The 23,079-nt window shown below is 43.9% G+C and overlaps 1 protein-coding gene across 1 annotated transcript in view; it reads left to right on the top strand.

Moving 5' to 3' along the window:
* LOC124606813 (neprilysin-1-like) overlaps positions 1-23,079 on the top strand; it is a 535,942-nt gene that overhangs the window by 190,034 nt on the left and 322,829 nt on the right. The gene's annotated exons all lie outside the window — the stretch shown is intronic.

Raw genomic sequence — 23,079 nt, forward strand, 5'->3', positions numbered from 1 at the left:
AAAAAGGCAGGTGGCGCTTACGCCGAGAGAGTTACGTACAGTGGCATATACAGCCAGAATATAAAAATTATATTACAATATCAGTGAAGCCCACACACGGTATATATGTCAGAACTTTAAAATTGACAATAATGGCTCTTAAGACAGAATTACGAACCCTGGTCCACAATCCAGTTAATACACATTCGCAGGGAACCAACATTTTAGAGCCAGACAAAATCACATAAGGGCCGATGTAGTGGCAGCCATACATGGTGAGAAAACCACATTACATAAAGGGTAGTGAGCTTAAAGATTTGAAAGTACATCATAGCTTCCTGAGAAAATACAACACTGAGGTTACCAGCATTAATGTTATACCATAAACAGCACAGGTTTAAAGCCTTCGAAATATTCTCTACAAGCAAGGTTCAACTGGTCGTTCAGTACATTACCGTCTTTGAGCTCTAGATGTTTAAAAATTTGTAACTCTTCCCACAGATCTAGACTTGCTTTTATTAAGTGATTTAAGTTGCTTCAAGTGACCAGCGTAAACGTGCCTGGGGCGCCCTGGACAGCCGTGGTATACCAACCTGATACCATAGTCTTCCGCCAACGGCCCGACAACCAGGAGCGATGCTACGGATGTCATCCGCGGCATCCCTACAGTACGGCGGTACGTTGATGATATTCTACGCCCCGTTCTGTTGCCCTTCGAGGCAAGCTATCCTGGGTTTACATGTCAGAAAGATAGTGCCCTTCCGCACACTGTGAGAGTTTCTACTGCTCGTGTTCGTGCTTGCGAAATCTATCTTGGCCAGCAAAGTCACCGGATCTCTCCCCAATCGGGAATGTTTGGAGTATAATGGGAAGGGCCCTGCAACCAGTTCGGGATTTTGACGATCGAAATCGCCAGCTGGACAGAATATGGCACGATATCCCTCTGGATCTACGGATTTCTGTGCCCTGAAAACCTCTCAGTAAGAACCGAGGTCATTCGACTTCGGTCGATAGAGCTGCTCCCTTCAGCCACCGAACAGTTTTGTGCAAAGAGTAGTTTGTGCTCCCCACAAAATAACGTAATTATAGTAACAGCTGCAGCACCCACATTGTCATCTACAACAAATTTTAAACGCAGCCAAAATCTCTCAGACAAACAGAAGCTAAACGATGTCAAAGTTAGCGTAAGGAGGGCTATGCGTGAAGCGATCAGTGAATTCGAAAGTAAAATTCTATGTAGCGACTTGACAGAAAATCCTACGAAGTTCTGGTCTTATGTTAAATCAGTAAGTGGATCGAAACAGCATATCCAGACACTCTGGGATGATAATGGCATTGAAACAGAAGATGACACGAGTAAAGCTGAAATACTAAACACCTTTTTCCAAAGCTGCTTCACAGAGGAAGACCGCAGTGCAGTTCCTTCTCTAATTGCTCGCACGAAAGCATAAAGGGCTGACATCGAAATAAGTGTCCAAGGAATAAAAAAGCAACTGAAATCACTCAACAGGGGAAAGTCCACTGGACCTGACGGGATACACATTCGACTCTACACAGAGTACGCGAAAGAACTTGCCCCCCTTCTAACAGCCGTGTACCGCAAGTCTCTAGAGGAACGGAAGGTTCCAAATGACTGGAAAAGAGCACAGGTAGTTCCTGTTTTCAAGAAGGGTCGTCGAGCAGATGTGCAAACCTATAGGCCTATATCTCTGACATCGATCTGTTGTAGAATTTTAGAACATGTTTTTTACTCGCATATCATGAAATTTCTGGAAACACAGAATCTACTCTGTAGGAATCAACATGGATTCCGGAAACAGCGATCGTGTGAGACCCAACTCGCTTTATTTGTTCATGAGACCCAGAAAATATTAGATACAGGCTCCCAGGTAGATGGCATTTTCCTTGACTTCCGGAAGGCGTTCGATACAGTTCCGCACTGTCGCCTGATAAACAAAGTAAGAGCCTACGGAATATCAGACCAGCTGTGTGACTGGATTGAAGAGTTTTAGCAAACAGAACACAGAATGTTGTTCTCAATGGAGAGACGTCTACAGACGTTAAAGTAACCTCTGGCGTGCCACAGAGGAGTGTTAACGGGACCATTGCTTTTCACAATATATATAAATGGCCTACTGGATACTGTCGGAAGTTCCATGTGGCTTTTCGCGAATGATGCTGTAGTATACAGAGAAGTTGCAGCATTAGAAAATTGCAGAGAAATGCAGGAACATCGGCAGCGGATAGGCACTTGGTGCAGGGAGTGGCAACTGACCATGGACAAATATAATGTATCGCGAATACATAGAAAGAAGGATCCTTTAATGTATGATTATATGATAGAGGAACAAACACTGGTAGCAGTTACTTCTGTAAAATATCTGGGAGGAAGCGTACGGAACGATTTGAAGTGGAATGATCATATAAAATTAATTGTTCGTAAGGCGGGTGCCAGGTTGAGATCCATTTGGAGAGTCCTTAGAAAATGTAGTCCATCAACAAAGGAGATGGCTTACAAAACACTCGTTCGACCTATACTTGCGTATTGCTCATCAGCGTGGGATCCGTACCAGGTCGGGTTGACACAGAGGAGATAGAGAAGATCCAAAGAAGAGCGGCGCGTTTCGTCACAGGGTTATTTGGTAAGCGTGATAGCGTTACGGAGATGTTTAGCAAACTCAAGTGGCAGACTCTGCAAGAGAGGCACTCTGCATCGCGGTGTAGCTTGCTGTCCAGGTTTCGAGAGGGTGCGTTTCTGGATGAGATATCGAATATATTGCTTCCCCATACTTATATTTCCCGAGGAGATCACGAATGTAAAATTAGAGAGATCCGAGCGCGCACGGAGGCTTTCCGGTAGTCGTTCTCCCCGCGAACCATACGCGACTGGAACAGAAAAGGGAGGTAATGGCAGTGGCACGTAAAGTGCTCTCCGCCACACACCGTTGGGCGGCTTGCGGAGTATAAATGTAGATGTAGATGAAGTGATAATTCACAACGACATTGATATATCTTCTTCTTCATGTCAAAGTTTTGCCTCCTTTACACCGTTAACCACTTATTTCCATTTGTTTCATCTTCTGGGTGGAAGGTAGCGATCGTTATCCTCATGACTTTAGTTTTATCATTTCCGTTTAAGCGAGCACGGCAGCGCAGTCGTTAGCAGGGTAGACCCACTTTCGGGAGAACGGCGGTTCAAGCCGCTTCCGGCCATCAAGTTTTAGGTTTTTCGTTATTTCCCTAAATCGCTCCAGGCAAATGCCGGGATGTTTACTTTGAAAATGGCACGTCCGATTTCCTTTCCCATGTTTCTGTAATCCGAGCTTGTGCATCGTTTATAATGTCCACACTGTCGATAGGATGTTAAACTCTGATCTTCCTTCCTTCCTTCAGTCCTTTTTACTTCGGACACATTTTCGACACCCATTATCCCATATATATTATAAATGCGAAATTTTGTATGTGAATATATCCGTTACTCCTTCACGTTGAAACGGCTGGACAGATTTGCAAGAAATTTGGAACGGAATTAGTTTTTGCCCTGAATTAACACAATTGCTGCTTTTAAAAGTGCGTGGTACATGAAAACGTCTTGTACCACACACTTTTAAAAGCAGCCTATTGATTTGAAGAATATAATGCGAAGTGTGGAACAATAATTAGTCTTAGAAAAAGCAGTTTACTCTTTCACCTTTGAAGTGTATCGTATTTGTGAGAATGCTTTAACTGTTCAATATGTCCTACATAATACGATTCAACGTGGTAAATACAATGCTTATAAAATCATCAAAGTGATTAATCTATATGTTCATACAAGCCCGTTGCATTTTAGCCGCTGAGCATCTAGCGTATCTTATTGCTTCTGAGGTGCTTCTGAGGTGTTATTTAAGTTGTGTACGAATCAGAGACGTCATGCCCTAAGATGTAGAGCGTGGCAGGCTTTGATTATGATTTGCGAGTCTGTCCGTTGATAACTGGCACACACGTGAGGGCAGATGACGTTGTTGTACGTACAAATATTATGTTCAAATGTGTGTGAAATCTTATGGAACTGCTAAGGTCATCAGTCCCTAAGCTTACACACTACTTAACCTAAATTATCCTAAGGACAAACACGCATACCCATGCCCGAGGGAGGATTCGAACCTCCGCCGGGACCAACCGCACAGTCCGTACAAATATTATAAAATTTTCTCTGCACCGAACTAGAAACTGCTTACTTTCTTTTTTCGTCGCGTTAGTGTGCTTTTTACTCCTTCCCGCTGAAACGGCTAGACTGAATTGGACGAACTTTGGAGTGGAGATAGGTTACCTTTTACTCCGAAAAATCACTGTTCCAGTTGGATGGTGCATGTGACTAAAATTTCATCAACAAAAGTTAACTATCAGTTCAACAAAACTTGCCTTTCAGTTCAAACGATTACAATTCTCTTTCAAAGCGGCCTTCTCGATCACCTGTATAAACAAGAATCAAGGACAAACGTTGAAAGGGGCAGGTATTCATTTTCGCACGGACAACTGTACGTTGGCTGCTCGCGTGTATTGAGAGTAAAAAATGTCTGCATACACGCAGAGAACAAGAGACATTTCAGTAAATTTCTGACATTCCATACACACAAAGACAATTGTGATCTTTTCCGTGCTAGCCACGTCTCAAACTGTAGTGAAACTGTCTGCCGGGCCGAGACTCGAACTCGGGACCTTTGCCTTTCGCGGGCAAGCTGTGAGGACGGGGCGTGAGTCGTGCTTTAGTAGCTCATTTGGCAGAGCACTTGCCCGCGAAAGGCAAAGGTCCCGAGTTCGAGCACACAGTTTTAATCTGCCAGGAAGTTTCATATCAGCGCACACTCCGCTGCAGAGTGAAAATCTGATTCTAGTAGTGAAACTATTTACTCCTTTTTTTGGCAAATATTGCAATAAACTACTCGGTCGAGTAATTATTTTTTTTCCTTATGTAAACGAGTGAGTTGTATTTGTTAACTTCTCCCATTGTCTCAAAATTTGGTATTTGCTCCGACGTCGCGCGGTGTGCTGGGCCGCAAGTGTTCGCACCTCAAAACCTCCAAGAGACAACTTTTGTAATAGCACATAGTGAGTTTTGACATTAATATATGAATTACAAATAACACAACAGTCAAGTGCCACTAGCCTACATATGAAAATTTTGTAGATTAACATTGATAATGCAAGCGGCCTTGACGCCATGGTAACAGTCGTCCTCTTTAAATCACCGAAGTTAAGCGCTGTCGGGCTGGGCTAGCATTTAGATGGGTGACCATCCGGTCTGCCGGGCGCTGTTGGCAAACTGACTGTACTCAGCCCTTGCGAGGCACTTGATCGAGAAGTAGCGGCTCTGGTCTCGTAAACTGACAACGGCCGGGAGAGCGGTGTGTTCACCACATGCAGCTCCATATCCGCATCTAGCGACGCCTCTAGACTGAGGATGACAACGATTAGCGCCGGCCGTTGTGGCCGAGAGGTTCTAGGCGCTTCAGTCTGGAACCGCGCGACCGCTACGATCGCAGGTTCGAATCCTGCCTCGTGCATGGATGTTTGTGATGTCCTTAGGTTAGTTAGGGTTAAGTAGTTCTAAGTTCTAGGAGACTGATGACCTCCGATGTTAAGTCCCATAGTGCTCAGAGCCATTTGATCCATTTTTTTGAACAACGATTAGTCAGTACCGTTGGGCCTTCCGAGGACGGAAAATAATAATCCTAAATATTAATTCATATTTCACAACATAAAACTGGAAAATGATTTTTTATAGGAAGTACAGGACGCTGAGGCTTGGTTAGAGCACAAGTCAAACCTATAAGATTAGTGGCCTACAAATATATGTTTTTGTCAGAACTTTGTATCTATATTTTGGCCTCTTAATGTTGTCAGTGCCTTATTCGTCAATGAGATTTGCGTATTATATTTTAATGTGTTTAGATATAGGGCGAACCACTGCTCCGTGGTCTACAGTGGCCCGTTAGTGAGTAATAATACGCTGAAGTTCCAAAGAAACTAGTACAGCATGCGTACTCAGGTACAGAGATATGTAAACAGGCAGCATAGGACGTTGCGGTCGGCAACACCTGCATAAAACAACAAATGTCTGCCGCAGTTGTTAGATCGGCTGCAGCTGCTACAATAGCGGGTTAACAAGATTTAAGTGAGTTTGAACGTGGTGTTAGAGTTGGCGCACGAACGATGGGACGCAGCATCTCCCAGGTAGTGATGAAGTGGGGATTTTCCCGTACGACCAGTTCACGGGTGTACCATGAATATCAGGAGTCCGCTAAAACATCAAATCTCCGACATCGCTGCGGCCGGAAAAAGATCCTGCAAGAACGGCACCAACGACGACAGAAGAGAATAGTTCAACGTGACGGAAGTGCAACCCTTTCGCAAATTGCTGCAGATTTCAGTGCTGGGCCATCAACAAGTGTCAGCGTGCGAACCATTCAACGAAACATCATCAATATGGGCTTTCGGAGCCAAAGGCCCAGTCTTGTACCCTTGATGACTGCACGACACAAAGCTTTACGGCTCGCCTGGGCCCGTCAACACCGACATTGGACTGTTGATGACTGGAAACGTGCTGCCCGGTCGGACGAGTCTCGTTTCAAATTGTATCGAGCGGATGGACGTAGAAGGGTATGGAGAAAACCTCGTGAAACCATGGACCCTGCATGTCAGCAGGGGACTCTTCAAGGTGGTGGAGCCTCTGTAATGTGGGCGTGTGCAGTTGGAGTGTTATGGGACCCCTGATATGTCTATATACGACTCCGACAGTAGACACGTACGCATCCTGTCTGACCACCCGTATCCATTCATGTCCATTGTGCGTTCCGACGGACTTGGGCCATGCGTGGTTCAAATGGCTCTGAGCACTATGGGACTTAAGATCTGAGGCCATCAGTCCCCTAGAACTTAGAACTACTTAAACCTAACTAACCTAAGGACATCCAACACATCCATGCCCGAGGCAGGATTCGAACCTGCGACCGTATCGATCGCGCGGTTCCAGACTGAAGCGCATAGAACCGCTCGGCGGGCCATGTGTGAATTTGTGTTGTAGAAAGAGGATACCGCCGCCCATAGTAACATCCTTTCCCTTGCTTCCCTACTGTACAAGGATACTACAAATATCACCTGAGTAACAAGTGCATCAGGGACATTTCAACCCTTATAAAGCTGCCGAACTGTCAGTGTTGTGACTGTGAACTTCTGTATGGCATTGGAAATCTGTTTGGGCCAGAATAAATTATTTTATACTTCTTAGTCCGATGTAAAAATTTACTTTTACTTAATTCCTCATTTTCCTCTGTTTTGTGTGTGAGGTGTTAGATCGAAGGAACATGTACAGCTAAACCAACGTCACTGTGCGTGTGGAGTTAAAAAGAATGTGGCATAATCGTCGAGCGTCTGGTCATACACTACACGGCTCTGTAGTCAGTGCTGAATGATACCTGAGATGATGAGTGACACCACTGTACAGTGGATGGCTGGGAACGAGTAACTTGGAGTGAAGGGTTTGAGTTCAGCGAATGCATGGAGAAAAACTACCTGCCATCAAGTGCAGTGCCAACAGTGATGTGCGGGGGAGGTGATTTTACGATATGGGAATGTTGTTCGTTGTGAGTTAGGACGTCGACTTCGCTCCGGATCCCAGAGGCCAATATCACTATCTTCAAAATGGATCAAATGGCTCTGAGCACTATGGGACTCAACTGCTGTGGTCATAAGTCCCCGAGAACTTAGAACTACTTAAACCTAACTAACCTAAGGACATCACACAACACCCAGCCATCACGAGGCAGAGAAAATCCCTGACCCCGCCGGGAATCGAACCCGGGAACCCGGGCGTGGGAAGCGAGAACGCTACCGCACGACCACGAGATGCGGGCGTCACTATCTTCCCTCGTTTGGGGTTGCACTACACGATATTAGGCATTAGGCAGGTGTACCAGTTTGTTTGGGTCTCCAGTGTAGATATGAGGCACAGAGCCCTACTCAAAAGCACAAGAAATTCCTATTGGCTTGTATGTTAAGCAGCAAATCCGATCATCTCGGGTACTTCTATACTCGCGATATTTCTAATGTCAGGTAATCAGAGCCGGCCGCTGTGGACGATCGATTCTAGGCGCTTCAGTCCGGAACCGCGCTGCTGCTACGGTCGCAGGTTCGAATCCTGCCTAGGGCATGGATGTGTGTTATGTCCTTAGCTTAGGTAAGTTTAAGTAGTTCTAAATCTAGGGCACTGATGACGTCAGATGTTAAGTCCCATAGTGCTTAGAGACATTTGAACCATTTTTTGTGGCAATCAGGTTACCAAAGTAATTTAGCCTAGAAATCTCGCAATTACGAAACTAAATAAAATTTAATGAAAACAAAATACGATTCCTTTCCACAAAATAAATTACTTATAAATTTTATATTCAACTCCCCTTCTGGCTGCTTTTTACAAAATCAAGTTCACTCGGACCTACATCAGAAAAACCCCTATTACACACAAGTTTTCTCACATACGTTTATATAGTTCTAATAAAATATCACATTCTCACTCTCTGTCTCTCCAAAACACTCACACGACCAAAACACGATAAAATAACAATTTTCTAAAGTACTTCTAATTACGTGAGAAATCTGCGGTAATGAAACTAAAGAAAATTCCAGAAATTTAGATTATATGAACCTATACTCTTGGTTGTAGTTTCAATTGATACTTTAGATGAATAAATTACAGTCATTATCTCCATTTTACAACGCCAGCACAGTTATTATGTGTTCTAGTTAAAAATGTATATCTCCGAAAATATTGAAGTTATTGATTTGAAATTTTAACAATATAGTTGCGTTATCCACAGAATTTAGTGTAATAAATATGAAAAAGATCGATTGCACGCACCGTTAGGCCGGTATTACACTATCATATTTCTTTGTCAAATATCTTTGTCAAAGAAATCTGATGGTGCAAAAGGAAATTTCGTCAAATCTCGTCCGTCATCAAATAAATTTGATCACAACTAGGGTCTCGCTGTAGATTTGATCGAAGAAGTCGCTTGTATTCTGTTCACTGCAATGTGACATGTTACCACACGGAGCGCTAGCATCGCTGCATCGTTCTGTTATCTGTAGTGCTTTTATAAACATTGCCGCTAAATACAATTGGTGTATACTGACAACTACAAAATTAATAGAGATGTATGAAGCTGATGAGGCGCTTTACAGCGTGAGGCGCCCTGTATACAAAAATAGATTAAGAAGATTGGGGACCTGACCTGACCTGACCTGACCTGACCTGACCTAACCAAACCTAACCTAACCCTCTCCTGTAACAAGGAATCGGTGTGTTAGAGTGAGCCTGTCTTCTGCATATGTAGCAGTTCGTAAGTGAGTATTGTGCTTTGTGATATAAGGATAAAATTCACTGAGTACATACTGAAATGTATGCTTATCCATTCTTAAGTAATTGATGTACGACTTGACGTCCTCCGATATAAGCTCAAGTAACAAGTTTTGTTGAATGCTTTTATCGTGTCGTAATACTCACGGCTTCACCCAGATACGTTTCCTTTTTCTCCCCTGCTTCTCTTCCACATGTGCACACAGTGCAGTGTTGTTGTTGTCAGGCATCTTCAACTTTGACCAAAAATATGACGACAGTGTGATACCCCTTTTAGCCCCACGTCAAAGATCTTTGTCAAATATATTTGATCAAATATTTGACAAAGCAATTTGATAGTGTTATACCCGTCTTAGACAAGTAGACGGCTCGCTCGGCCCAGCAGCCAGCGTCAGCTATGCCAGCGTGAGAACCAAAACCTGCTCTCCTTCCGGTTCTAGGGCAAGCTAAGCTTTCAATGCAAGATGAGAACTCGTAATAATTTGCTACGTTACAGGGTCTTGAGGAAGAATGAGCTACCATTCGCCCACAGACTGAATGTGTCCCAGAAGAGTTAAAGCCGTCATAAGGTCATAGAACTCCGGATACTTCTGATTAAATACTGTATCTCTAGTCGAAAGCCTTGTTTCGCTGTCTCGAATCATTTGTGATATATTGTGGGGATTTTCTCTGCCTCGTGATGACTGGGTGTTGTGTGCTGTCCTTAGGTTAGTTAGGTTTAAGTAGTTCTAAGTTCTATGGGACTGATGACCATAGATGTTAAGTCCCATAGTGCTCAGAGCCATTTGATATATTGTGAAATGCATCGGTATCGTCAGTTAGTTGAACCGATCGCACAGCACTTGCACAGCAAGTGTAGCCCCTGTACAGTAGACTTGTCAGACTCCTCATGGACACACGAGCTTACAGTTACGCAGTAGCCTAGCAGTGAATCGGCGCCTGTCATTTCCTTTCAACCGCAACTAACTCGTGCGACCATTTCATTTCCTAGCCCGCTGCTTTGTTAGTCGCAGCTTTTTGTTTTGTTCTTTCGGCGACGCGTCGTGCCTTTTGAATACGCTCGTCTTTTGATTTGTCTCTGCTTCAAGCGCTTGATCACCATTCATTGGCAGCAGCAGATAACTACGAAACGTTGTGTTAGCCTTATGCATGACTTTAAATTTCAGTACACATTTCAAGCTGGGTTTGCATTTCCAATGAACTCCAACAGCACCACAGTGAGCCCTTACCTTTTACCGCATCCCGCTGAGCCAGCAGTCACATTAGATGGTAATTATCTAGTCATCACCGATCAACACAATTCAAGAGACGTTTCGTATAAGATATCAAACACAGCTGCCGCGTGATTATATTACTGGCAATGAAACTGTATTACCATTACTTAGGACATTTTGTTATTTGACATACCAGTTTCAAGGATGATGTCTAATTTGATGTATGAACTTCTTTCTGTAGCCGAGAAGTGAAATCTTTTTGTCCAAGAGATCATTGGACGCAAAAAGTGGTGCTGATATCATAAACGTTAATTTCAAAAAAATATTCAAATGTGTGTGAAATCTTATGGGACTTAACTGCTAAGGTCATCAGACCCTAAGCTTACACACTACTTAACCTAAATTATCCTAAGGACAAACACTCACACCCATGCCCGAGGGAGGACTCGAACCTACGTCGGGACCAGACGCGTTAATTTCACTTCTCTGGTGAGTTACAAAAACTTTCGTATAAGTTTTGCCGAAGCGTACGCTCAACGATTAGAGAAGGCTTGCTTATCACCCTACCAGCATTTTATTTCTTCGCCGCTTCATTGTATATTCCAATGAATGTTTTGGAACTGTAGATAATCTTGAAAGGAAAGCAGAAATTATGAATATGAAAAGTAAAATAATACGAACATTACGCTAATGCTACAATATCGTTCTTTCGGGAATCAGGAGACAGGGTCTGTCCTATTTGTAGATGATACAAGCAGCGTTGTGAAGCGCACCAGAGGAGAAAATTTACTGGAAAAACAGTAAATGATGTTTTTATGAAAATCACTGACCGGTTTGGAACAAATGGGCTAGCTTTGAACTGCGAAAAACCACAGCTCATCCAGTTTTTGCAATGTCAAAAATATCCCCTTCCCTTCGTTCTAGTATACCAACAAGAAATAGACAGGGTAAAAGTTCTAAGTTCTTAGGTGTGCATATTAATGAAAACTTACACTGGACGAAATGTCGTGTAGAACACATGCTTAAACATCTAGTTTCGATTATTTTTGCCGTAAGAATAACTGCCAATTTTGTGAATATAGAAGTCCGTTATTTGACGTATTTTGCATATTCCATTAACTGATGTCTTATGGGATTTTCTGGGGAAACTCCGCACTTAAACAAAAAGTATTCATTGCACAAAGTAAAGTAATTAGAATTAAGTGTGGAATCCACACAAGTATGTCTTGCAGGCATCCCTTTAAGCACCTTGGGTTATTAACCACAGCTTTTAGAGCAAGGCTGCTAAAGCTTTTAGCTTACCTGCCCCGCATTGGAAGATGCGCGTATACACACACACACACACACACACACACACACACACACACACAAGAGGTGTGGCGTCATGAGAGGAAGAATAATATCGTGTAGCTGGAATTTCAGCTTGAAAATGTTCAATTTTTAACTTTACGTAAAAGGTATTTAATTTTATTCTATCGATCGTGTCATAGATGCTAACTTTCTGGACGGCATCGATACTTGCTTTGGGCTGCAAGCGGCCCGTGGGTGGGACAGCCCTGCTTTAGAGCGATATTTACAAAAACAACGCCGGCCGGTGTAGCCGATCGGTTCTAGGCGCTTCAGTCTGGAACTGCGCGACCGCTACGGTCGCCTGTTCGAATCCTGCCTCGGGCATGGATGTGTGTGATGTCCTTAGGTTAGTTAGGTTTAAGTAGTTCTAAGTTCTAGGGGACTGACGACCTTAGATGTTAAGTCCCATAGTGCTCAGAGCCATTTGAACCATTTGAACAAAAACAACACTATAAGAAAAAATGATCTGCTTTCCCCTTTAATCAATATAACTTCGGCACAGGAATTTGAGAATCTATCCATGGGTACAAAATGACTGACTTCAGATGTGTTTTCTAATGTAGATTAAAGATTTTTCCGTTAGTAACTCCTCCTATATCATAGAGGAATTATTGAACGGAAATAATTAGTCCTTTATACAGAAAATAAAACCTACAACTGCCAGCATGAGTTTTTTCATTAAAAACGTGGTCTGTGTTTGTTTAGCTGAAACGTCTACATTATAACCTTTATCAAGGATATGATCTATGGAACACGTAACCAATATCCAACTAACTTCTTTTATTATAAAATTACACAGCCTTGCAATTTATTTTTCTAAGAGGTGGTGGTGAAGCGAAAGAGGTGATTACAATCCAAGGGAAAGTTGAGCGTACAATTACCATCAAGGCCAGCTCCAGGTAAACACAACTCAATAGTTTGATCTCAACGGAGAGAAGTGATCAGATGTGAACGTGCTTCTGGTGCGATCCATGTCAAATATTGCTCAGTTGTGTGGGACCCTAACCAAATAGGACTAACTGAGGATGTTGACCGTATGTAGGGAACTGCAGAACAAATGGTCACATATTTGATTCACCCATCAGGAACCCTCACGCAGATGCTGACAAAACTGTATTGACAGACGTTTGAAGATAGACGCAAGCAATCCCATGAATGCCTACTTACAAAATTTCGTGAATTAACTTTAAGTAAGGAATATACTACAACCCCACACGTATTGCGAAGACAAGGTTAGACTAATTGCAGTGTGCTTAGAAGAGTCTAAGCAATTGTTCTTCTGTTACTTCATATGCGAATAGAATCTTAGTAAATGGTACAGTGGGAAGTATCCTCTGCCATCCACTTGCGGAGTATAGATGTAGATGTGGAAGGTCTGCAGAGGATCAACGTCGACGGTACTCGGAGTTGACTGTCTAAACAGGTAAATGTAATGTGCTGTACGTAAACTGGAGGAAGGTGCATAATTGTTTGAATAAACTGGAAACAATAACCAGTGTCAAATATCTCGGCAGATTAAACGCGGACAGAACAAAAAAACTCCCAGAAAAGGCAGATACCAGATAGAGATTCGTTGGAAGATCCCTCAGGAAGTACATCTACGGAGGAGGTACGTGACAAAACTCTCATTCGATAAATTCTTAGGTATTACTCACTAGTCTGGGACTTTTACCAGGTTGGAATAATTGAGAAAAAAGCAAAGATTCAAGGAAGAGCTGTGCATAGGGTTACTGCACCGTTAGTCATCAAGTTGATGCTATTTCTGAATACCAATTCTTATTGCTCCCACGTAGCTTTTGCAATAATCGTAGATCGGTCTTCTGCCTCCGTATTTTGTTGCGATTCATTCTTAACACGTAGAGTTTACAAGATGCGCAGGGTCACTACCAGTCTAGAGCTTACAAAATTTCCATAGAAGACTGTTTCTACAACTGCAGGGTCCCTACCAGCTTTCTCTGAGGCCAACTTGATATTCATCGAATTTCTCTTCAGTAATAACTGCAGACAAACTGAAGAGAAAGAAATATCGCCAGCAAGTGGACATGTTCCTGGACGGAGAGTCATGACCCTTGTCAGTGGTGATAGCAAAAACGGTTTACTTTCAAAAAGTAATTTTGTTTGAATATACAGGGTGTTTCACAAGTCATGTTACACACTTCTAGAGGTTGTGGAGGATACTTAGTAGACAAAGTTTTACCCAGTAACCCATGTTCGGAAACGGTTCATTTCCACGTTACAAGGAAAACAGGAGCTATTAAGTCACGCTCTAGATGTTTCTTGCGCAGTTCGCCTGTTATGGAAGCATAATCACATTCATGACTTTTCCGATGACGCGATGTCACGTGACGTCCTCTGCTTCCACGTGCCTTGTTCTCATGCTTCCTGGTGATGCGTCAGTTGACATGCGCTGACTACTACTGCAATAGTGGGATGTCTCAGTACACGTTTGCAGAGTTCAGTGATATGTTGTTAATTTACGGTGAAGCTCGCCCTAACGGGACTTTTATATCACAAGTATTTTCCAAGTCATGTAACTCCACCTCATTCCATGTTTGCCACAGCAGAACAACAGCTTCGGGAAAGTGGAAAATTCACATGCGATAGAGCAAACCGTGGTGCTCCAAGAAAGTGGCTCACTGTCGTATTGGAACAGAAAGTGCTTCATCAAACTGAAGAGTACCCAACGACGAACACTCGAGCCGTTGCACGTCACTTGCACGTGCCTCACCCGTCTGTCTAGCGTATTCTGCATGAACAGCAGCTCCACCCATATCACGCTCAGAAGGTACACTCCTGGAAATGGAAAAAAGAACACATTGACACCGGTGTGTCAGACCCACCATACTTGCTCCGGACACTGCGAGAGGGCTGTACAAGCAATGATCACACGTACGGCACAGCGGACACACCAGGAACCGCGGTGTTGGCCGTCGAATGGCGCTAGCTGCGCAGCAATTGTGCACCGCCGCCGTCAGTGTCAGCCAGTTTGCCGTGGCATACGGAGCTCCATCGCAGTCTTTAACACTGGTAGCATGCCGCGACAGCGTGGACGTGAACCGTATGTGCAGTTGACGGACTTTGAGCGAGGGCGTATAGTGGGCATACGGGAGGCCGGGTGGACGTACCGCCGAATTGCTCAACACGTGGGGCGTGAGGTCTCCACAGTACATCGATGTTGTCGCCAGTGGTCGGCGGAAGGTGCACGTGCCCATCGACCTGGGACCGGACCGCAGCGACGCACGGATGCACGCCAAGACCGTAGGATCCTACGCAGTGCCGTAGGGGACCGGACCGCCACTTCCCAGCAAATTAGGGACACTGTTGCTCCTGGGGTATCGGCGAGGACCATTCGCAACCGTCTCCATGAAGCTGGGCTACGGTCCCGCACACCGTTAGGCCGTCTTCCGCTCACGCCCCAACATCGTGCAGCCCGCCTCCAGTGGTGTCGCGACAGGCGTGAATGGAGGGACGAATGGAGACGTGTCGTCTTCAGCGATGAGAGTCGCTTCTGCCTTGGTGCCAATGATGGTCGTATGCGTGTTTGGCGCCGTGCAGGTGAGCGCCACAATCAGGACTGCATACGACCGAGGCACACAGGGCCAACACCCGGCATCATGGTGTGGGGAGCGATCTCCTACACTGGCCGTACACCACTGGTGATCGTCGAGGGGACACTGAATAGTGCACGGTACATCCAAACCGTCATCGAACCAATCGTTCTACCATTCCTAGACCGGCAAGGGAACTTGCTGTTCCAACAGGACAATGCACGTCCGCATGTATCCCGTGCCACCCAACGTGCTCTAGAAGGTGTAAGTCAACTACCCTGGCCAGCAAGATCTCCGGATCTGTCCCCCATTGAGCATGTTTGGGACTGGATGAAGCGTCGTCTCACGCGGTCTGCACGTCCAGCACGAACGCTGGTCCAACTGAGGCGCCAGGTGGAAATGGCATGGCAAGCCGTTCCACAGGACTACATCCAGCATCTCTACGATCGTCTCCATGGGAGAATAGCAGCCTGCATTGCTGCGAAAGGCGGATATACACTGTACTAGTGCCGACATTGTGCATGCTCTGTTGCCTGTGTCTATGTGCCTGTGGTTCTGTCAGTGTGATCATGTGATGTATCTGACCCCAGAAATGTGTCAATAAAGTTTCCCCTTCCTGGGACAATGAATTCACGGTGTTCTTATTTCAATTTCCAGGAGTGTACAAGCCACGCACGCTCCCGGCGGATTTTATGCCACATGTCAATTTCTGTACAAGGATTTTACACCGTTGTGTGGATTTTCCTGTTTCCAAGGTGAATTTTGTTTACCGACAAAGCATAGTTCAACAGGGAAGGTGTTCTGAACGCTCGAAGTAGCGACATTTGGGATCGTAAAGTGCATACGAAGATTTCAGCACATCTTCGGCATCAATGTCTGGGCAGGTATCTGCCATGGTCGTTTGACTGGGCCGTACATCCTGTCTCCCCACATAACGACTGGCAGGTACTTGACACTCATGCAACACGTGCTGGCGGAGTATTAGGAAGATGTGCCGCTGAACTTTCGGCACGAATTGTGGTTCGAACACGATGGTGCCGCAGTACGTTTTGCAGTTCGCGTCCAAAACCATCTGAACGTTGTCTACGGAGACAGGTGGAGCGGGCGAGGTGGACCACATGCTGGGCCATGAAGATCCCCAGATTATACCTCTTTGATATTTTTCTTTTGAGGCTATATGAAAAGTCGTGTTTACGAAAGCCCTGCCCAGTCGGAGGAACATCTGGTTGTACGGATCATGGCTGCGGCAGAAGTGATAAACCATACACCACTCATGTTGGACAGAGTTTGTGCAAACTTAATGCGCAGACACGATGTATGCACCGAACTTGGTGGTCGTCATATCGAACAGTTATAATATGACGGTAAATGGGAGTAAAATTCGTACATCTTGTTTTCCTTGTAACATGGAGACGAACCGTTTCCGGACATGAGTTCCTGTGTAAAACTTGATCTACTAAGTCCCCTCTACAACCTCTAGAAGTGTGTAACATGAATTGTGAAGCATCCTATATATTCCCGAGTTTTGGTTTATTGTTTCCATTCAACATGAAAATACTGCACGTAATATTGGAATTGTGAATTATTTGTAAATTCGGAAGTACTGTTCTCGTAGATACCATTCTTATTCCCAGTTTGTCCCATTCACAACTTATTCCTCCGAATATGCATTACATTTGTAATATAAACCATATAATAGTAAATTTTTAACGGAAAACAATTTCAGTAGAACGACTGCAATTAACTGCTCTTTCTCTATGTGTATGATTAAATAACGGTGATAATGAGCTCAATTAAAACGAAATGACTTCAGCGTAATGGGACTAATAACAAACGTTATTTGGATTGGAGAGAGCTTTTAATAATTGTATTAAGTTCTGTTAACAACAGTATTTTATGGTACTCCATCGGACTTCAATTAATTTTCAACAGAATTTCAAGCATTTAGAGAGCAAATGCTTTCACAGTGCAATGAACTATGTCTCTATAATTTAATAAACAAGCAGGAGAAGCAAGGGCTGTTTTCAAAAAAAGTCTACTGTGAAAAGGCGAAGTTATTCTGCCTCACAGGGGGATCACACGGCAAAGGGATTTTTGTAATTTTTTTGTATTTCTGAAGTTCAGAACGCAGATATTAATCACCCGAAATAGTTCGATGTAACTCTCAAAAATTCTCGAGGAAATCGACATTGAATTTTTCCGACCATCATTAATATTCCAAAGTAAGGTCGGGATCTCGATAGGCGGTGTGGCTTTGTGGAGAATGTTCAGCTAACACACAGGGGTATTAGGTTCGATTGACAGCTGATGCAAATTTTTAGAGTTGCCAATCCTACTATCAGTTCCGTGTCGATTCACAGTTGATGCAAATTTTTAAAGAGAGTTGCCGATCCTACTATCAGTTCCGGGAATTATAAATACATGAGGTTGGAAAACATTCAGTGGCGCTCGAGACTTGTAATCGCTGGTTCGAGTTTCGTTCCGGTCATTACTGTTTCGTTTCTTTTTTTTCGTTCTGTTCGAATACTTACGTCTTGTAAATACAAAATTCATCAAACACATGCTAAATAACAGGGTATCTAATTGCTGCTTTTTGAAAAATATTTTTTCATTGCAGATTTATACTCTTAATTACTGATCTTCCATAAAATATTGTTAAAATTAAAAAAAAGTTGTTTTTCATCCTTAGGTGTTGTAAGACAGAGAAACGTTCATGAAACATGGACTTCCGTTAAGAATTTTGGCCGGGCTGGAAACTGAACCTGTACCACACCCGCGGTAGGCGAGCATTCTAACACAGAGCCACCCGACCTCTTCAGAAAAACCTGACGATCGGAAATCTTTAAAGCCGATTTTCTTTAGAATTTTCCAGAGTTGCATTAAATTGAATCTGACGTATCATGAATATAAAAAGATACAGAACTCCGCCTGCCATGTTGTCCCGTTGTCAGTACAGTCATCAGATACCTCCTAATATCGTGTCGGACGTCCGTTGGAGGGCGTAATGCAGCAGTTCGTCGTGACATGGACTCATCACGCCGTTGGAAGTCCCCCGCAAAAGTATTGAGCTACATTGCCTCTGTACCCGACCATAATTGTTGATGTGTTTCCGGCGCAGAATTTTGCACACGAACTGACTTCGTGACTGTATACCATAAATGTTCGACGGAATTCATGTCGTGCGATCTGGTGGCCAAATCGTTCGCACGAATTGTCCAAAATGTTCTTCAAACCAATCGCGAACGATTGTGACATGATGACATGTTTGGGAAGATGAAGTCCATGAACGGCTGCAAATGGTCTCCAAGTAGCCGAACATAACCATTTCCAGTCAGTGATAATTTCAGTTGGACCCGAAGGTCCAGTCCGTTTGGCAGCCGGGGTGGCCGAGCGGTTGTAGGCGCTACTGTCTGGAACCGCCCGACCGCTACCGTCGCAGGTTCGAATGCTGCCTCGGGCATGGATGTGTGTGATGTCCTTAGGTTAAAGTAGTTCTATGTTCTAGGGGACTGATGACCTCAGAAGTTAAGTCCTATAGTGCTCAGAGCCGTTTGAACCGTTTGAGCCAGTCCGTTCGTGTAAACACAGCCCACAGTATTATGGAGCCACCAGCAGTGCCTGTTGACAACTTGAGTCCGTGGCTTCGTGGGATCTGCGCCACACTCAAACCTTACCATCAGTTCTTACCAATTGAAATCGGGACTCAGGTAACGTTTTCCAGTCGTCTAGGGTCCAACCGATATGGCCACGAGCCTAGGACAGACGCTGCAGGCGATGTCGTGCTGATAGCAAAGTCACTCGCGCCGGTCGTCTCCTGCCATGGCCCATTAACGCTCCATTTCGCCGCACTGTCCTAACGAACACGTTCGTCGTACGTCCCACATCGATTTCTGCGTTTATTTCACGCAGTGCTGCTGGTTTCGATCGTCAAGTGAAGGTCGTCATTGTATTGTCCGTGGTCAGAGTTCACGCCTGACATGTGGTATTCTTGACACTGTGGATCTAGAAATACTGAATTCCCTAACGATTCCCAAAATGGAATGTCCCATGCACCTAGCTCCAGCTACCATTCCGCGTTCAGCGTTTGTTTATTCCCTTCGTGCTGCCATAATAATGTCGGAAGCCTTTTCACATGAGCCGGCCGCGGTGACCGAGCGGTTCTAGGCACTTCAGTCCGGAACCGCGCGACTGCTACTGTCGCAGGTTCGAATCCTGCCTCGGGCATGGCTGTGTGTGATGTCCCTAGGTTGGTTAGGTTCAAGTAGTTCTAAGTTCTAGGGGACTGATGACCTCAGACGTTAATTCCCATAGTGCCCAGAGCCATTTGATGACATTTTGAACCTTTTCACATGAATCATGACATCTCCGCTAATGCACTGCCCTTTTATGCCTTGTGTAAGCGATTGTGCTGCCGTCTGTATATGTGGTTATCGGTGTCCCATGAATTTTGTGACTTCAGTGTATAAAAGCGAATAATTTGTTGGAGAAGAACAGAGGATAAATGTTTTTCGACAGTAGACTTTTTCTGAAAACAGCTCTTGCTTCTCTTGCTTGTTTATCAAATTATAGACACATAGTTTATTGCACAGTGAAAGCGATTCAGGAGGTCCAGAATAATCTTGGCGTTGTTCACTGCTGTCAAACAAAAGTTTTCACAGTACAAAAGCGTGTAATACGTATTATTTGTGGAGTAAATTCACGGACGTCATGTAGAAACCTCTTCAAAGAACTGGGAATACTAACCACTGGCTCTCAGTATATTTACTCCTTAATGAAATTTGTCCTAAATAATATATCTCTTTTTCCAACAAACAGCTCAGTTCATACATACAATACCAGGAACAAAAATGATCTACACAAAGACTTAAAAGCACTTACTTTAGTTCAAAAAGGGGTCCACTACTCAGGAACACTCATCTTCAATAATTTGCCAGCAAACATAAAAAAATTAGTTACAAATAAAGATCAATTTAAGGAGCCTGAAAGACTTACTAGTGGCCAACTCCTTCTACTCCACTGACGAATTTTTTAATAGAAACAAATGATGTATTGTATATATTCATACTATTAGTATTGTTGTTTCAGCTAAAAAAAATGTTGACATGTTCCTTATCCACGAGGATCTCCTCAGCATGGAGATATGGAACGAAAAACTAATCTAATCTAATCTAATCCTTCGTTTGTAGTTGTATGCCTTCTAGCCGATTTTTAGATTAAGGTTGTTTTGTCCTTAAGGCGTCAGATCGTTTGGGCCTTCAGACTGATTTAAGAAGTGTTTTACGTAAAGCCTTTGGCATTTTTAAAATTAATGTTTTTGAGTCTTAAGTGTTGGGCCTTCGGCCGATTTTGAATTTGAGTTGTTTGCTCTTAAAGCCTCAGATTCTTTGGGCCTTCACCCTAATTAGGGAACTGTTTTAAGATAAGGCTTTGCCTTTTAAATTTCTGATTTTGATTGAGCTTTAAGTTATTGGCTTTCAGCCGTTTTTAAATTAAAGTGGTCTCGACCTTAAGGCATGAGATTTTACAGCGCATTCAGCCGCTAAATAAGTTCCAAAACTAAAGCTGTGTTTTTTAAAATGTTTTTCTTGGCTCTTGTAATGTTTAATCAAAGAAAAGGTTGTATGCTCGACAGCCGCTTATTTTGGCCCCATTCCACAACTTAAACTACCTGTTCTGTCCTGCGGATTTATCAGGGCGTCTCACTGCGTTCTGGGAGAAGTATTATTGTATAAAAGAAATTGCAAGTAGGAGGTACAGGGACATCAAACCACCTGTAACCAAGAAATTACGTTATGTTTCTTTTCTTTTTGAAATAAAGTGTCCTATTAATTAGAAAGTTTAGTGCACACATTATTTTGGAGTCCTATCATCGGCAATCGCAACTTGTCTCCTTCCTTGTTTGTGGCCGTGATGACTCCCACAGTAGCGGACACAACATGCTGTACACAGCACAACACGTGAGCAATAAAGAAACAAGAAGAGGCGAGGTTACTGTAGGGTTAACGGAGCGATTTGAGAGTTGCTGTTGGGAGAGGTCGAAATTGTTGAAGAAGTTACTGTTGCCATGGCTGAGCTTACTATGCACAATGTGTGATCTTCAGGCAGTGCACAAGTGTGTCACGACAGTTGAACCCCCGTGGTCCACTGTTCGAAAACTGCTTGCAAAAAATTGTCAAACATTTTCTATAGTGCGATTCCAGGCTGTCATGGATGCGGATGGTCGTCTCATTGAGCAACGTTTGTAATGTGGAAAGTAAACATGGTAAGCAATTAACAAATGTTACATCTCTAATGTAGAAATTAAAATGTGTTTCTTTCAATGGTTTACTCGTTATTTCTCTTTCGCATGTCGACACAAATGCCCCCACAAAGCTTCATTACACTACGATCACTCATTTTCATGGGAGCCATCTCAAACAGTTTGAATTACTCCGAAGAGCCTAAGACGCGTATTCAAATACAGAGACATGTAAACAGGCAGAATACGGCGCTGCGGTTGGCAACGCCTATATAAGACAACAAGTGTCTGGCGCAGTTGTTAGATCGGTTACAATGGCAGATTATTAAGATTTAAGTGAGTTTGAACATGGTGTTATAGTCGGTGCACGAGCGCTGGGACACAGCATCTCCGAGGTACCGATATCGTGAATATCAGGAATCCGGTAAAACATCAAATCTCCGACATCGCTGCGGCCGGAAAAAGATCCTGCAAGAACGGAATCAATGACGACTGAAGAGAATCGTTCAGCGTGAACGAAGTGCAACACTTGCGCTAACTGCTGCAGATTTCAGTGCTGGGCCATCAACAAGTGTCAATCTACGAACCAGTCAATGAAACATCATGAATATGGGCTTTCAGTGCCGAAGGCCCAGACATGTGTCCTTGATGGCTCCACGACACAAAGCTTAACGCCTCGCCTAAGCCCGTCAACAGCGACACTGGGCGGTTGATAACTGGAAACATGTTGCCTGATTGGACGAGTCTCGTTTCAAATTATATCCAGCGGATGCACACGTACAGGTATGGAGACAACCTCATAAATCCATGGATCCTGCATATCAGAAGGGGACTGTTCAAGCTGGTAGAGGCTCTGTAATGGTGTGGGGCGTGTGCAGTTGGAGTGATACGTCTAGATACAAGTGACGGTACGTAAGCATCCTATCTGATCACCTGCATCTATTGATGTCAATTGTGCACTCCCACGGACTTGGGCAATTCCAGCTGGACAATGCGACATCCCACACGTCCAGAATCGCTAGAGAGTGGCTCCAGAAATACTCTTCTGAGTTTAAACACTTCCGCTGACCACCAAACTCCCCAGACATGAATATTATTGAGCATATCTGGGATGCCTTGCAACGTGCTATTCAGAAGAGATTTCCATCCCCTCGTACTCTTACGGATTTATGGACAGTCAATTCCCTCCAGCACTACTTCAGACATTAGTGGAGTCCATGCTTCATTGTGTTGAGGCACTTCTGCGTGCTCGCGGGGGACCTACACGATATTAGGCAAGTCTACCAGTTTGTTTGGCTCTTCAATGTATAACCGCCCTGTGCATTCTTTTCCGCCTCACGAGCCCACGACGCCACC

Source organism: Schistocerca americana, chromosome 3 (assembly GCF_021461395.2).
Source record: "Schistocerca americana isolate TAMUIC-IGC-003095 chromosome 3, iqSchAmer2.1, whole genome shotgun sequence".
NCBI lineage: Eukaryota > Metazoa > Arthropoda > Insecta > Orthoptera > Acrididae > Schistocerca > Schistocerca americana.